Raw genomic sequence first — 18,147 nt, 5'->3', positions numbered from 1 at the left:
TATAAAACTCAGAGGAAGAAAGAAAAATATTCATGAAATAAAAAGACGTGTGAGTTGCTCATAACTGTGTGGTTATCAGTTACTGCAGTAAAGAGTATTATGGAGGTCTACAGATATGCACTACATGCTTTAATGTTCCAACACAGTACCTATTCTAATAGTGAACATTGATGCAGCACCGCAGGTTCAGTATTTCAGAAAATTTATGATTTTCTGGAACTGAAAGCTCAAGAATGAATCTGAGAAAGGCAGCCAGAATATTTGCCTACAGCTGATGAACATGGTGTCAGACTGATTTTCTATCCGTGTCAGGGATCATTTATAGTGTGTGAAGTTACTGGTGGTGATCCCTGCAGAAATGCAAACAGCTCTCTCTCTTTGGAGACACTCTGATGATGTGGGTTTGTAATAAACTCAGAGGAAATGGTCCTGAACAGTAAGAAGCAATAAAGTAAAACAAGTAGGCCTAAACAGTGACCTTCCATCAGATCCCACCCCACAGGGTGGCCAGTCAGATCACAGGAACCACTGCCCCCTTCTGCCCCCTTCTGCCCCCTTCTGCCCCCACGGAAGGTCAACCTGTAGTAATGTCATGAATGTGTGTTTTGGAAAAGGTTAGAAGTCTTCACTTGTGTCAGCATGTCGGAAATATCCTGTTGCCATGGATACAAGGAGTTGCACCGTGGGTAAAAGGTCAAGCAAGCCAAATATGGCAAACTAGCCGCTGCTTTCTGATTTACAGTATGTTTCCCTGGAACACGGTGGAGATTTATTAATTCTGTCGCGTCTTCTTAGTGTCTAAAACAGTGTGATTGTGTCCCAGTTGTGTGTCTAAACTGGGTTGTTGTGTTGGTCTTTGTGCTTCAGTGCGATGGTTCACGCCCAGCTGGTCCATCAGCACGGCAGTGATGATGAGGCCCTTTTTAAACTGCAAGACAACGTACGGCTGTCCATCAAACTGCCAGAGCACAACTAACACCTGCGTGCGTTTTAACGAGCCGATGCATTCAGGGGTAATACAATCAGAGACTCCTCAGTGAAAGTTCATGAGTCGAATCACTGTTATTAGTCCCTGCATCCCCCAGACTAACATTTACTAACACAAACCTGCAAACAGGAAGAGAGAAACTAACATTCTGACCCCAAAATAAGAGATTTCATGCTAAGATGTGGTTTCTGGTTGTTAGACTTTGTTCAGTTCTCAGGTCTTTTTTTAGAGGACTGAAGCGACCTACATTCAGAGAAAAATAAGCAGTTGTGACTTCTTTATCTGTGTAGTTATACTTTAATTATAAATTCTTTGAACTCAGGACTGTTTTTCAGATCTCATTCTGACCTGGTTCTGTAGACAAAGACACCAAAGACAACTCTGATTTCTCCCGGGCGTCTCTGATTCATAGATCAGTTTGACCTCTCGGTTGTGGAGCTGTTAGTGTCTAAATTTAGTGACATTAATTAAAAAAAAAAAAAAAAAAAAAAAAGGAGGGATTAAGGGGCTAATTTGCCTCCCAGACAGTCTTCTGAGCTCTTTCACTAAACAGTCCAGATCTCGGCTCGTTCCCGCCACAAACATTCGCTGTGTTTGAGCAGCCAGAGACTCATTCAGCGCTCTGGGAGCCGTTATCAAGACCCTGATGTTTTCTGGCAGGCTTGAAGTTAAAATCCAGCTCTTCCAGCTGGAGCAGCTCTCGGACAAACACTGGGAATGAGAGACCCCAAGGATAGAAATAAACAATTTCAGGACTTAATCTGATTCTCGCTTGTGTAGGTTTTAGTTGTTTTTGTTGATTCCTCTCTAAAAGATGAAAATCTTGTGAAACGACAAATCTGTTGACTTGTTTCCCTTCTGATGGAAAACGTCTCCATAAACTGGATCTGTGCTACTGGACTCGTCCTTCCTCTGGTTGGTCTGCTGTAAAACTCACACATTCATCTGAGGTTTACTGTTTCTGGGAGGTCAGAAAGTACAGCAGTGAGTTTATTATCTATATATCTATGTTTATATCTATAGATAGATGGACAGATATAGTATATTTTATATCAATGGAGCTGTGAAGCATTTGTGTTCGATGCTCATGAACTTGCGCTGCTGCCATGTGTGTATATTTGTGTGTGTTGTACTCGTGTGTTGCACTAGTGTGTGTGTGTGTGTGTGTGTGTGTGTGTGTACTCGTGTGCGCTGCTTGTGTGGTGGGTTTTGTGTCTCTGCCGGTGGATTTGTGTTTTTACTGCGGGTCCTGACCTCCAGTGGCTGTAAACGCCATTCACTGCTTTGCTTTACTGAATCCACAGCGTTCCTGTCATTGGCTTTAAGATCTCACTCTGAGGGAGCGGAGGAAGGTGAGAGGTCAGGGCTGTTAGCATATATCCACCTCTCAGAGCTCATCATTTGTTCTCTGTGCTACAACCATCTTCCTTTTAACTCAACATTCTTTCACCATTCAGTAAACTTAGTATTTTTCTACCCAGGTGCTTAAAAGAGTCTTTAAGGATTCTGTAAATATCATCAGAGCAGCATGAAGTGTTTCTAAACGACCTTGAGGGTTTTTCATTTCTTGCAGGATAATTAAGTTTTAGAGAAACCAGTGACTGGCTCTATTATTCTGATACATGAGGGAACAAACCGAGGCTCCGCTAAAAGGCACTCAAGCAGAAGGAGGTATGGCAGTCTGAAAGCTTTCTTCCTTTGTACGGCCATAAAAGTGAGATATTTACATGATGAAGCAGGCAGTTAAATCTTTGTGCTTTAATTGCTTCTGGCAAACCGAAGTGAGCATTTTTAATGAGACGTAAACACTCTTTATAAAGATTAGGGTTGATCTAAAAGTTTAGAGATTGGGCCTATAAAAGTCAAAAACCTAAACTTATCTGAAACTGACTGCCTTCATATCAAAGTAGTCTGTCGTGCAGCGATTCCCTGCTCCCAATGCTCCTACGATGCCTATAAAGCTTCCTGTCAATTCTCACCATGTAAACATGTCAAGAGTCAATCTATAATTGATTGATTTTTGAAGTCCATGGGATATATCTGCATACATTTTTATTAAAAGTAAAAAAACTAATGTTTTTATGTTCATTATGATCATGTCTTTACAAATTCCATCATTATTTATTATGGAAACAATCACTTAATAAAAAATGACTGGATATCACTAAAATGCCAACTAAATAACCATCTGAATTTAATACCAACCACCTTCTAATTAGCTAAACAATAATAAAATGAGCTGATTCAGAAATAGTTTGGATTGTGTTCTTTTTATTAAGCTGAGAGAATCATGATATATTTCTTTTTTGGCAATATTTCACATTTTATATGGGAAAATAACAAATGAATTTTTTTTCTTTAAATACACAAAAATACGATTAAAATTACACAAACAGTAAATCTAATGTAAAAATACATAAATTTTAAGATGTTTTTTACAATAAAAGATAACACTGTTCAATTAAACTTCAATACTAAGATATATTTATAAAATGACAAATGCTTAGTGACAATAAACATAAGATCTGCAGCTGTATAGAGATTTGTTTGTTAAATGACAAATATTTATTATGAAGGTAAAAGGTGCTAATAGGAGCTAATCAGAGGCTACTGGAGCTAAATGGAACTCAAACATGCTATCTGACGCTGACAAACACAACAAGATCGACCAGGGGCTAACAAAAGAGAATTAGAGCTAACTAGAAACAACTGAAGCTAATACGAGCTAACTGTGGCCAGTGGCTAGTTGAGGCTAATAAAAGCTGACAAGATCCATCAGGAGCTAATATATGAAATTAGCAGGCACTAACTGGTCAGACAAGCTAACTGGAGCTAAGAGAAGCTATCTAGAGTTAATATATTACTATCTATAGCTAACAGGAGCTAAGTGGAGCTTAAAGAAGCTAACTGGAGCTAACAAGAGCTCACTGTAGCTCATAGGAGATGACAGAAATTCATAGGAGCTAACGGTAGCTGTAAGAAATTATCTGGGGCCCAGAGGCGCTAGTATTAGCCATCAGGTGCTACCATGAACTATCTGGAGCATATAAACCCTCAACCTGCAGCATGTGGGGGAGATATGTAGACTTCTGTCATTTCTAATAGTTTTAAAGCAGAGGCTAATAGATGTTCGATATAAATGTACAGTAAATAACTTGTTGATCAAACTGTTTAATTATTATCATAAATGAGCATATTGAGGTGTTTGTCTGCAGCCATTGCTTCTGGACTGCTCTGATGAATACAGTTGGAAACAGGATGAAAGAGAGCTGGGGCTTTTTCTGGTGCCTCATTAGCGTATGTAAATTGTGCAGATGGATCGCTGTCCAGCAATTATGTTTCAGCATATTTTCTCACTGAATTCATGTGTGGGTGTCGTAAATGTGCTGCATAATAGCTGTGTTCTGTCTGCTCGTCTTTACTGCAGCTGCTGGCAGATTGCCTCCTTCCATCTCCATACTACTGACCATATGTTCCTGCGTCCAGCCGCCCTCTGATCCACTGCTGCCCACACACCATCAGCTACTTACTTATTTTGGTAGAATTGCGTTAATAAGGTATTCAGGTTGTGCTCCTCTAAAAGCCTTCATTAGCAGATAAGAGGCAGGAGATCAGATAGGACGTGGACCAAAGACTGTGGAGGTCCTGCTTTATCACATGCAGCTGATGGTCCTGTTGACCCTCGTCGCTGTGAGGGATTTCTGCAGAGCATCGGGTCTTCACTTTGACTTTGAAGTGATTTTTGTCAGAAGTACCTGATTTCCATCATACCTCATCTTCACATTAAGTCACTGCACATAGAGAGCAGTCCTCCTCCAAGGCTGCTCAGTCCTTGTTTCATTTTAATCTTTAATAAAAAATGACCTTGCTCTGAGTACAGGCGTGTGTTCTGCATGTGTACGTTATGTATGGATACCGGATCACGTGATCTAAATATGTAGCGGGCAGCGGGAATTGATGAGACTCAGAAACACTCTCACAAATTAATCAGTTGTTCCTCATATGATTTGGTATGATTTGTAGTAGGATCGCAATCATGGCATCGTAAAATCGAGGCAGCTGACGTGGTGTTCACGCAGGGATGATCATTGGTTTGACCTACATTTAATCTAGAGTCAAGTCTCCATCCAAATGTAGCTCAAATTTTCAGCAGATTTCCTGAAAATGTTCAACTTCATGCTTGTTTCTATCTGCTTTTGGGGCTTTTCCTCCAATCAGTGCTATAAAACTGAAGAAAATGACATGAAGAGATGATGTCATTAAACCCAAACAGAAAATCGCCGTAGTGTGAATGGATTGTTTGGTTGGTCAACATGCTCTAATCAACCAAATTCTCATTGGTCAGACAATCACCAGTTTCACTTTTATAAGACAAGAACAGCCCTCAGAGAGCTCAGTCCCCCTCCAAGGCTGCTCAGTCCTTGTATCCTTTCTGATGGATAAGTCCTGATAAGTCCTCAGCAGTGGATTTATAGTAGGATCACAATCATGTGATCATCAGCAGGCAGCTGATGTAGTGTTCACTTGTTGTCATGGTTACAGTGACGCTGTGCCGCGATCTGGCAACGATACAGAAATCTTTAACAAATCTGTGGATCCAGACTATAAGCCACATCACTGCTAAAATCTAATCACTTGGTCCGTGAGTCATTTCTGACCTTCCCTGAAAATTTCATCCAAATCCATTAGTCTGTTTTAGACTAATGTTGCTGACAGACAGACAGACAGACAGACAGACAGACAGACAGACGGAAGCTGATCTTCACATAACTCCACTGATTTCCTTGGCGCAGTAATAACGGACTGTGTCAAGGTTGCAGCTGTAATTAATGATGCTATGGAGATTTACAGGAATACAGTTAATACATGGGATGCCTAATTACAGCACAACCACAACTGAAGCCATTATCTAAAAATGGTGCACAAAGTGAGTCGTCATGGTGATGCTGCAGAGGGCCCACACCACTAAATCACACAATTAAATGGCACGTGTGAATCTGGATTTTTGAGTACAGGGTTAGGGTAAGTTAGGTAGGGTAATAAAATTATTATTATATAGTCAGGATAATTTCATAGTTTTAAAAATGCCAAGAAACCAAAATGAGCTGATATAAAATTAAGGCTTGAAACTGTATTTTAATCCTGAAAATTAGTGTTTTGCTCTAACCCCAGTTGCCAGAATATTACCATTTTTATTTATTAATTTATTTATTTTTACAGTACAGCAGAACAGACAGCAGCCCTGACAGCTCTTAAATAATCACTTGATCCTTGAGTTTTGTCTTTACAATCTGCTGTGGATGCATAATTGAACTCACCAGATGTGAATTAGTCTTTTAAAAGGAAACGATGCTGCTATCTCACACCCATTTACTAATTAACACACACAAAGAAATCTAGAGCTCAGATGTTTCCAAGATGGATGTAGAATAATCAGAGTTTCAGAGGACTGTTCATTCATTCAAACAGTGTTTTTGGAGGTTTGGTTTTGAGGAGGTATCTTTCTGTTCTCATCAAACAAACATTTTTCAAGCTCCTCAAATGGATTCAGATCTTCTTTCTCCAGCCTTTATCTCCTCTCTCAGGTGTCCTTATTTTAAACCCTCTGTTACTGCGTGCCATCTAGCTCCAGGTTCATTTCTAAAATTGAATCCATAGCGCAGCGCCGAGGTGACTAATCTGTGGCTGAAATCAGGCCTGGAATAATTAGAGTAAATGTTTCTGCCGGGCCAAGAGCCCAGCACTTCCAAAGTTTGAACAAGTTTTGTGAAACAGACAGAGAATCACTCACTGTCAATCCCAGATACTTTTTCTGCTCTTTCTGAGTCTGTTGTGGAGAAAAATGATCCTGTCAGTCGCTGTCATCTGAATGGGGGCACACTGTGATGCAAATGGAAGCCAAATAGCCTCCCCTGCCTGGGCATGAACCCAAAAAACCTCAAGTTCCATCTCCGGTGTGATAAGAGTCTCTGTAGCACTTTCCACAGACCATTAGCCGTGGACTGATGAGAGCTCCCAACTTCCAGTTATTTGATCACAGCTGGCCGAGGACCAGAGACGAGGCTTCGCTCAGCCTCTCGTTGTTACACAAAGCAGCTGAGAGTTTCACTCTTCTCCCTGATCCACCGCTTCCTTTCAGCTCATCTCTAATGATGTTGGAAGTGTGCTGAGGAGATCTTCCTGTGTGACTGTTGTTTGAGCTGTAGAATCAGCTCAAAGATAAAATCACATTTAGAAATAACAAGAGTTGAGCCAAAAACACAGTAAAAAGGCAAGGATTAAAAGACGAATGTGATTAAAAGCAGACAACAAAATAATAAAAGGTTAGGACACAATAAAAAGTGGAAGTCAGACTGTTGAGGTCTACTTGAAGAGACGGACCTTTAGCGAATGTTTCAGAACTGATCCACATATCGGTTCTTCTGCTTGGATCTCGGAACAAACAAGAACATCTGGTTCCTCAGAGCTGCACCTGGGATAAGAAGATGCAGGATTTGTACTAAATGAGGTGACACCAACCCATTTAACCGTCTGAACCCCAAAACCTACTTAGAAGACATGCTCTGTTTAAAAAATCACCAGAATTACACCATTTATCATCCAAAAAATAAAGACAGAACAGGTACAAAGCTTCATTCTCACTCGTGATATTTCATTAAATTTACCTTTTCTACATTTTTTGTTTAAACATTTGCCAAACATTTACTGTTTACTCCACATAGATTCTGCAAAAATCTAATAAACTTGTATTCCTCTACTCAACTGAAAAGCATTTAGAAAGTCACTGACAGAAATTCAGAGACTATCATGCTGAACTGCAGGCCGTGTTTACACTTGTTTGGAAACTAATTAAAGATGTGCCCCTATGTATATCTATAAAGGTTTTCTCCCAAAATGCTGCTGCAGCTACAGTTTTTCACACCAGTATGTATTTGCATTGTATTTATATTGTTATATTGTCTGGTATCCTTTTCTATCTTTCATGTATTTATATATACACCAATAAGATAGATAGATAGATAGATAGATAGATAGATAGATAGATAGATAGATAGATAGATAGATAGATAGATAGATAGATAGATAGATAGATAGATAGATAGATAGATAGATAGATAGATAGATAGATAGATAGATAGATAGATAGATAGATAGATAGATAGATAGATAGATAGACAAAAATATACACTCATGCGAGGATGTGGATCAGCACCTCCAAGTCTGATGCCGTGGTTCTCTCAACCAGTGGATTTCTCCCTCCAGGTTGGGGGGGAGTTGCTTCCCCAAATGAAGGAGTTCAAGTATTTCAGGATCTTGTTCAGGAGTGATGGGAAAATGGAGCGAGAGATGGACAGGAGGATTGGTGCAGCGTCAGCAGTAATGTAGGCGTTGTACCAAACCGTCGTGGTGAAGAGGGAACTGAGCAGCAAGGAGAAGATCTCAATTTACCGTCCATCTTCATTCCAACCCTCACCTATGGTCATGAGCTCTGGGTAGTGACCCAAAGAATGAGATCGTGGATACAAGCGGCTGAAATGATCTTCCTCTGTAGGGTGGCTGGACTCAGCCTTAGAGACAGGGGGAGAAGCTCAGACATCCAGAGGGAGCACAGAGTAGAGCTGCTGATCCTTCACCTCTAAAGGAACCAGCTGAGGTGGTTTGGACATCTGATTCAGATCCTCCAGGAAGACTTCCTTTGGAGGTTTTCTGAACACATCCTCCTGGGAGGAGACCCCGGGGTAGACCCAGAACCCTTTGGAGGGATTATATATCTCATCTGGCCTAGGAACACCTCAGGATCCTCCAGGAAGAGCTGGAAAGTGTTGCTGGGAAGAGGAACGTCTGGAATGACCTGCTTCATCTGCTGCCTCCAAGACCCTGGATAAGAGGAAGAAGATGGATGGATGGATGGATGGATGTTGGATGGATGGATGATGGATGGATGGATAATGGATGGATGGATGTTGGATGGATGATGGATGGCTAGATGGATGGATGGATGTTGGATGGATGGATGATGGATGGCTAGCTGGATGTTGGATGGCTAGATGGATGGATGATGGATGGCTAGATGATGGATGGCTAGATGGATGGATGTTGGATGGATGATGGATGGCTGGATGATGGATGGATGGATGGATGGATGGACAGATGGATGGATAGATGGATGTACTCATACTGGCTTTGAGGTTTTCCAGTTCTGGTAACTCCTGTGGGAACTTGAACACATTTATTACATTTTGATTACATTTTTTTCCTTTTTTTGTAAACCAAATAATCCAAAAAAAAAAGTAAACTTTCTAGTCGTGATTGAGCTGCTTCCATGGAGCTGCAGCGAAGAACATAAAGCTGACTGTATTTTAGTGATGATGTCTGGAAGAACGGTGTTCAACCCACATAACCTCGGTTTATTTACTTCAGGTTTCTGCTCGGCTTCTTTGTGCTCATTTCAAAGTAATAATGAACGATTTATGAACGCTGACATGACGGCACGTCTCTGTGATCAAAGTGTGAATTTATTTCCATGAATGTTTGTGCCAGTGAAAGGTGAGCGCTGCTGGATTAGAGCTGCTCAGCTTTATTTGGGAGCTACACATCGCTTCTGTTAGTAGGATTTAAATAATTACGCTGGCATTTAACAGTGTGTTACACATAGAATCCTCTGCCAGGGCACTAAATCATGCAACATTCATATTTAACTCGGTGTTTGGAGAAACAGAAGTCATCTTTGTTTTGGTAAATTGCACTTACTAAGAAGCCGAGGCTCAAAGGAAGATGTTTTATGATGGTGTTTAGTGCAGATGAACCGTGGTGGACTCTATTTAAATACAAGTTTGATGTTGTTCAGTCACTTATTTTCCATTTCTGCTGCTTTACTTCAACAAAAAGATTGTACTTTTTAACTTCACAGATTTGTTTTAATAAAACACACCTGACACATAAATTAAGATGCAAAATAACAGAATAAGACAAAACGCTTTAGACCCTAAAGGGAAAATCACTTTTACCAGCTCCAACATTCATGTTATGAACACATGTACTTTTAATATTTATCATTATTTTGTTATTATTTTGGTACTTTAAGTATATTTTGTTGCAAATGCTTTGGAATTTTGACTTCATTTTTAATTTAAATGCAGGATTTCTTACATTGTGATACTGCTAATTTCAAATCTGCATCCTTATTTAACTACTGCAAATTAATATATTTTACCTCAACTGCAGTGGATCTCTATGAAAAATGAGAATCTGTGATATATTTCTGTGCTTTTCCTGTGCGGACAGACTCGGCTGCAGCGATATTAACTCCTCCGTCCTACGAGGGTCGACATGACGCCATCGTCGTTGGTGGCCGGCTGTGATTGCAAACGCTCTGCTCATATATTTTGCTTCCTTTGATTCCCTCAAAGGTCAGCGTCGTAGAAAATGTCCGGCTAAATGTCAAAGTTGAAGCCGTAAAGTGAATAATTGTATTCAGAGACGTGTTGTGATAATCAACCTGCAGCGGTTCTACAGTTCAGACAGATCAGATCAGTGTTTCCTGCTGCTCTAATCTGAAAACATTTAACAAAAAATCTGCTGCCTCCATGACGGACGGACGGATGGATGATGGACACATGGATGGATGATGGATGGATGGCTGGACGGATGGATGATGGATGGATGGATGATGGACAAATGATGGAAAACTCAAAGTGTAAATCACTTCACTCAGTTCAGCTGTACGTTAGTAACAAGCTGTGATTCTGGTTCGGTTAAAGTGGAAGCTGTTCTGTGTGTATGTGTGTATGTGCGTGCGTTAATCTGAGCAGCATGCTGTCTGGTCAAGCGCTGCCTGGCCGCCGTCCTCTCAACAGTTTGTTGTTGGCGGCCCCGCCAGAGATTTGGGTCGAGACGGCAGCTATTTGGTGCTCCTCCAGACCAGCTGGTGCTCGGGTTCAAGCTGTTAATGGCAAATTATCATCCTATTAATCTCTGTGAGCGCTGGGCCTTTGTCAACAGTCTGCACTGTGAGAAATATCAGGGCTCGGAGAAATGAAATCCTCCCCCTCCTCTTCACGGTGGATCATGGGTTTGGGCTTTTTTCTGAGCCAAGGCTGAGTCACGTCTGGAGGAGACGAGCAGCAGACTGGAGAGCAGAAAGCACCACTGAAGGAGGCTTCCTTTGGCAAACACTCGCTGGGATTCTAACAGCTTTTAGTTTTGCTTCAGGATTAAACTGATCCCAAATATCCTAATGAGGCTGTGTTTAACTTGGTGTATTTTTACCCCTCATCTGAGTGACATATGAGCTCATTCCTAATGTTTGTTGCAGGACTGATGAACGGTTTGACCTACATTTAATCTAGAGTCAAGTCTCCATCCAAATGTAGCTCAAATTTTCAGCAGATTTCCTGAAAATGTTCAATTTTATGTTTGTTTCTTTCTGCTTGTGAGGCTTTTTGTCCAATCAGTGCCATAAAACTGAAAAACATGATGAGATGATGTCATTAAACCCAAACAGAAAACAGCTGTTTGATTGGTCAATATGCTCTAATCAACCAAACACTCATTGGTCAGATAATCACCAGTTTCACTTTTATAAGACAAGAAAAGCCCTCAGAGAGGCAGTCCTTCTCCAAGGCTGCTCAGTCCTCCTCCAAGGCTGCTTAGTCATTGTATGAGTTCTGACGGATGAGTCCTGATAAGTCGGGATCTTGCTCTGAGCACAGGCGTGTGTTCTGCATGTGTACGTTATGTACGGATACCAGATCACGTGACCTAAATATGTAGCGGGCAGCGGGAATTGATGGGACTCAGAAACACTCTCACAATTTAATCAGTTGCTCCTTGTATCATTTATGATGGATAAGTCCTGATAAGTCCTCAGCAGTGGATTTGTAGTAGGATCACAATCATGTGATCATGTAGTGTTCACTTGTTGTCATGGTTACAGTGACGCCACGCCGCTATCTGGCAATGACACAGAAATCTTTAACCAATCCGTGGATCCAGACTATAAGCCGCATCACTGCCAGAATCTAATGAGGTTGTCCTTGTATCATCTCTGACCTTCCCTAGAAATTTAATCCAGAATCCAATCCTTCAAGAGAAGTCCAGTGGACTCCTTTGGACTTCTCTTGAAGGTTCTTGAAGACGTTCTTGTGGTCCTTGTGTCATTTCTGACCTTCCCTGAAAATTTCAACCAAATCCATTGGTCTGTTATTGAGTAATGTTGCTAACAGACAGATTAACAGATGGACAAACATACGCCAGTTGTCTCATAACTCCACCACGTTCCTTAGTGGAGTAAAAAGCTCTGCATCAACAGACTTCTAGAAGAATCCATTATCTTTAGCAGTGGGAACTGCTATGAACTGCTGGGTCAAATTTCTTTAACGTTTCCTGGATGATCACTCAGAATGAAAACTAGATGTAGATCTGATGTTTTCATCTCATCAGTGGACGATGGAGCCACTCGTTCCAGAATAATGTTCTGCTTGTTCTAAGGTCTGTTTCCATTTATATTTTCATCTTTAGCTTCTACGCCTCAGGAGCACAGAAACACACTTAGCCTGAATTTCAAAGAAAACCTGCACCAGTGTGACTCATCCTTTCAACAACGAGACAAAGAACAAGTTTGATTCAGGGAAATCTGGGGTCACGTTTTTTATCCTCACCCTGAATTGTAAAACCTGCTGGTGGGTTTGAAAGGAATGTTGTCTCTAAGAAATCACCAAAATTATTATTAAAAACTAGAAACTTTATAAACAGAGAGAATCATCAGATTCTGAACTCCACAGTGGTCCTTGAACTATTCATATTCGGTTGGTGAAATTTAACCCAAACTAAGCTATAAATTATGATATTCCATCAAAATAGTTTTTTTACATTCACAAATTGTCACCAGATTCTGAAAAAATAAAAAACTCTCAGCTTCTGAACATGACCGTGAAGCTGTGAGTGACTCAGCTCCAACCAGCGATCACATGACAGGAATTCAGGCTGTTTTCAGTTGAACTGCAGGCGGTGTTCTCACCGTGTTGACAGCCAACATATAATGTAATAAATGTATGGAGGACATGTCTGGTTCTCTCTGTTCCCCTGACCTCCACCCCGTCAGCAGTCCAGACAGTAATATGGTTTAGTTTTAATGTGCTCTTGGTGAGCCGCCCCAATACTTCCACATATCTGGCCTCCTCCAGAGCAGTATGGAGGTACGTCAGCGGTAGGCTGGATCTTCTGGGTGTCGGCCTCCTCAGGTAAATTGGTGAAAGTTATCTGTGGTCTTCAGCCACCTGTTGGCGTCAGAGATCTGACCTTCACTGTAGGACAAACTGCAGCACAGCGCATCTCGACAGCGCATGTGAGTCAACAAAGGCTACGAATTCTTTGTTTTGTCCTTAACCAGATGGCAGCGCTTTGAGTTGGATTATTGTTTCCCCGGAGGTAAATGGACAATAGTAAAGTACTTCCAGGTTCTGGTTCTTCTTCTCCGTTGGATCACTGGAAACCCTGGAATGTTTGAACTGAATGCAGAAGGTATTTAAGAAAACTCAGACTGGACTTCCTTTCTCTTTCTAGTAATAAATGGATTGTGTTGATTATTGAAAGGTTTTATTCCTTTTCTTATTGGTTCTGATGGTGTTTTCCCTGTTGGCATTTTGTCTGAATTCTTTATGAATTATGACCAGGTTTATGTGATAACTCTGAACCTTTGTGGGGTTTGATAATATATATTTCTGGTTGAACTGCCACAACACAGAGAGGAGAGGCACCATTTTATTTGACATTGGTCAAATTTTGTACATGTTGATTGCAGATTTTTTCAATTTTAGTAAATTTAACTTTCAGATATAGACAGATAAGATATTTTTGAGCTCTCTCTGTTTCTGTAGAGGTGCAGGACTTTATATTGCAGTGAGTAAAAATACAACAGGAGCAGAGAATAGTCAGAAACTCCCTGGGGTTTGGAGGGTTAACGTCTGGATATATCATCTCTGTACTTTCCGCAGCCTGAGTCCATTTAAAGAGTGCTTTCATTGAAGTGTCTGGATCTGGGTTTTCCTGAGTGAAGTCATAGCATCGACCTTCCATGACGTCAGCTTTCCTGGATAAATCTGTCCTGTTTCCCAGCATCCATTCTTCAGCAGCAGCAGGTTTATCAGGCTGCTTCATCTGATTGACTGCAGATCAATCCAGCGTTTAAACACTCGTCTCTGTCTGCTAAATGTGCTTTATTTCTCAATTAAAACAGATGCATGGGTGTATCCACTCAGAGAATCAGCTACTCTGAGTGCACTTGTTTTCTTTCAAAAAATGCAATTTTTTTGATCCGACTTATTAAATCTGTTGTAAATGAGGTTCTGGTTGTCAGGTTTTAATTTGACATTCATGCCCTTGTCGGTCTGCTGTAATAAATGAAGCCACCGAGGGTAAACACAAATATAACGGTGAGAGGTGAGGGCTGAGGACGGTGTTCACTTTCACCACCGAATCATCTCAGAGGGGATTGAAACGACTGAATCAGCTAAATTGAAATAGCTGCACTTCAGCTAGGAGGAGAAAAATGGAGCTTGAAGGACTATTATGTGATGGGATGACATAGCTGTACAGATTCATCCAATTTTATGGCCACATACAGCTGAGACATTAACTCTGTGCTCCTATTCATCCAGCAGACAGCACTGAGCATCTTCCCAGACTCTGATTTGCTTATATGAATCAAATTATGTTCAGTCATGTACCTAAATAAGTCACCATTAAACCACTTAATGTCTTCACCTGACGTTCCATCACTTCATCACCATCATGTGGACCTCCGCTGCTCTGTTTATACAGCAGATGGATGGAATATTCCAGATTTAATGCGACATAATTACAGATTACAGTTGGAGGTAAGGCATAAGATGTCCATTAAACACAGTGAAAACCAGCTAACCTTGAACTCTATGACTCATTTTAACCATAAAACTTGAACTTTGATACTTAGAGGTTTGGTGTGAAGATATTACGTGTATTAATCACGTTTTAATACCAATGTGTGAGCGGATTACAGCAGCCTGCAGACTGATTTCTATTTATAACTCTGCTGTGACATTTAAAAGAATTTTCTTAGGGATTAATAAAGTTTTATCTTGCCTCATGCCCCAAAAGTCTCTTTTCTACATCAACGCCAACAGCTTGTAACACCAGTGAACTCTGAGCTCCATGTAAGCACAAAAACAAGAGCAAGTTTGATCTAGCAACGCCCGTCCTGCCAAATGAGAAAACTATCAGTGGTTGCTGGATTTATGGGGAGATGAAACATAGTTTTAGCAGAACTGCTGTCACGCTTTGTTTTAGCACTCTGCAGCACTGGAGAGTCAAATACCGGAGGTCCTCCATTTACATCAGAGTTCTGTTCCTACCGATCTCTCTAAGTCGATTTTCACCGTAAGTCAGAACTCTGGTGAAAATGTAACCAAAGCCGTACCGTGCATCACAATATCAATCAATTCTTCATAAAGTCATGAATACCAACGACTTTCATGCATGTATGAATCATTTTACTAGAAGATAACAGAATATTGTAATGGACTGATGTTGTAGATGTTGAGGTTTCAATGTTTATTGTTCAGTTCCAGATTTACCTGATGTCAGTGAACGTGCCATGTTTAGTTAGCTCACCTCTGATTGGCTGAGAGTCAGCAGTAGAGAGAGCTGGGAACGGCGGCTAATTCTGGAGCTAAGTTATGGGGTTTTTCTAGTTATTCTGGCGTTGGCTACGGTCCACAGTAGCCTGTGTGAAGGTTCAATAAAGCAGCAGAGAACCAGATAAAGTCTCTCTCATTCATCACAGAGGGTCACTATAATATGTTGACCTGTTTTTACAACTGGACCCATGTTGGTCGGTGTTTCTTCCTATTCCCAGTGTTTTATTCTGTCTAATTTCACTTCCATGGAGACGGCTTTCCTTTTCTTCCAAGCATCAGAAGAGTCTGACTTACACTGGGAGCCATAATGAAGGACAAAAAGTTAGTAAATGTAGCACAATCCAAGGTGGTGTACAACCAGAGAATGGAAACAAAGCCGTCTGATAGCACCATGACGACGTATTCGTCTGCTCCGCTCATCAACTAGTTCCACATAACCAGTTCTGATGTAACGATGAAACGCTGTAGGTCGAGGACGTCGTAAACCGAGGACTTCCTGTACAGGTGTTGCTCAAAACTTAACCAGACTGTTGTTGGTTTCCTTGCATGGAGAACATCACGGTCACTGGTGTCCAGCAGTAATTATCATGAGACAGGTGACATCAACTGCAGCACTTGTGTTTAGCATCTTTTTGTGACTTCTGTAGATGCACATTTGTGATTTCTCCATGGAGCTCAAACTGGAGCAGAGAATAAACAGCAACTGGATGATCCAACCTTCATGTAGAGGATCCTTACTGGTGACCAGAGGTGGACCTGCAGCCACCATGAAGAGAAGAAACTTTCATGGTGGAAGAGTCAAGGGATTCCTCCTGGGTGCCTTCCTCTGGAGGTTTTCTTGACATGTTCCAGAACTCAGTGGAGAAATGACATATCTCATCTGGCCTGGGAATGATCCCCTGGAGTAACTGGAAGGAGAGTGACATCAGATTGTCCTGGTTGGACTGCTGCCACTGAGACTCTGGATGAGCAGAAGAACAAGGATGGATGGATCAATCAAAGCTTCGTCTTTTCTTCATACTGATGCCAACAATCAACTTTCCATTCTGAGCAATCATATGCGTACCCTCGTCCACTCTAATTACGACCCACTGGAGAGATTACTGCTCCAAGAGTTGGTTAGGTTACCAGAAAGTTCAGTGTCTGAATTAGAATAGAGGACATTGTGATTACAGTAATAAATGTACGGATTTGTCAGAGGTAAAGCAGAAGTCTCTGGAATGGACTGATAGCATTAGATAGCAACTATGAGACAACATTTAGACAGCTGGACTCGGCCTGCTCTGCTGCTTGAATTACATTTTGCTTTTGAAAGTTTTAGATTGTTTTCTTCAACAACTTTCTCTGGCTTTTCTTGACATTTGCCTCCAGTTTAATTTCTGAGGAAATCTGAGTAACTTTGCCATAATTCACATTTCATTAAGACAGAGACTGTGCAAGGGCAGCATCTATTTTCCATTTAATTATTCACTGCTTTTCAGCTTAACTTCAACATTTTATGCTTCGATATTTCTTTCTGTTACGTCTTTTAAGGAGCCTGATTCGAGTTTCCCTCCTCATTAAATCGAGTCAGAATGCTTTTGATGGGTGCAAGTTTTTTGCTTATGTCGGGCCATTGTTGAAGACAAGTTTGTCCTTGGATCATCTTTCGTCATCTGCAGTCACACCATCTCTAAAATTCCTCTTACATTCAGTTTTGAAAAACAAACCTTTAAAGCGATTTACCTTGTATATAATGCCATATTCGTTTTAGGACACTTAGAAAAAAAGAGGTGTCTCTTTTGTGTATTAAACTAATTTTATGTGGATTAAAAAGCTTGATATTGACCCTGTCTTTTCTTTTTTTTCAGACCTCAGGCTGTAATCCATCTCTCTCTCCAACAATTCATTGGGTTTTATTGGCGACACAATAAACTGAAGCCAATCGTCAGAGTAGTTTGGCTCCACGTAATAGACGTAATTGTCTGTAAATCTATATATTTTTACACAGCGTGTTAACAGACCACAATGAGCCGACCTCACCACTGTTTCCTCCCCAGAGAGCATGTTGCAAACACAACAGGACCTGAATGCAGAACGAGGAGGCAGGAAAACACTGCTGACACCAGCAAGGTGTTTTATTTTGAAATCTGCAAGTTTTTCTCCTTCACCAGTGGAAATGATTCTGACAGTTACAGCCTGTGAACTCACTGCACACATTTCATTTCCATTATAAACTTGAAAGATGCTAAAAGCTGTCTCCATATGAAGATGTTTATTTGTGCCATTCCTCAAGTTGCTGACACAGCTAAACACAAGCCAGTAAGAATCTAACCCAGGACCCTTTACACACCTGGCAATTCTTGTTTTTCTATTATAAGTAAATATTGTATTATTTTTGCCTTACGTCTGTTGTTGTGCGAGTCTCAGTCTGTGGATTCATTCATATGTGGAAACCTAAAGACCAGTTTGAAAGCTATGAGCAGGTACTAGTTGGATTACTAT

At 40.8% G+C, this 18,147-nt stretch overlaps 1 long non-coding RNA gene across 1 annotated transcript; it reads right to left on the bottom strand.

The window, feature by feature from the left end:
* Positions 1-3,497: 3,497 nt before the first annotated feature.
* LOC118470582 (uncharacterized) lies at positions 3,498-9,460 on the bottom strand. Its single transcript, XR_004847694.2, has 3 exons — positions 8,202-9,460; positions 7,370-7,460; positions 3,498-7,188 (listed from the first exon to the last, which is right to left on the bottom strand). It is a non-coding gene; the product is annotated as an uncharacterized LOC118470582 (long non-coding RNA).
* Between the last annotated feature and the right edge of the window lie 8,687 nt (positions 9,461-18,147).

Source organism: Amphiprion ocellaris, chromosome 15 (genome assembly GCF_022539595.1).
Source record: "Amphiprion ocellaris isolate individual 3 ecotype Okinawa chromosome 15, ASM2253959v1, whole genome shotgun sequence".
Classification (NCBI taxonomy): Eukaryota; Metazoa; Chordata; class Actinopteri; family Pomacentridae; genus Amphiprion; species Amphiprion ocellaris.
The sequence above is the reverse complement of the archived record's forward strand: the minus strand, read 5'-3'. Positions and strand labels throughout refer to the sequence as shown.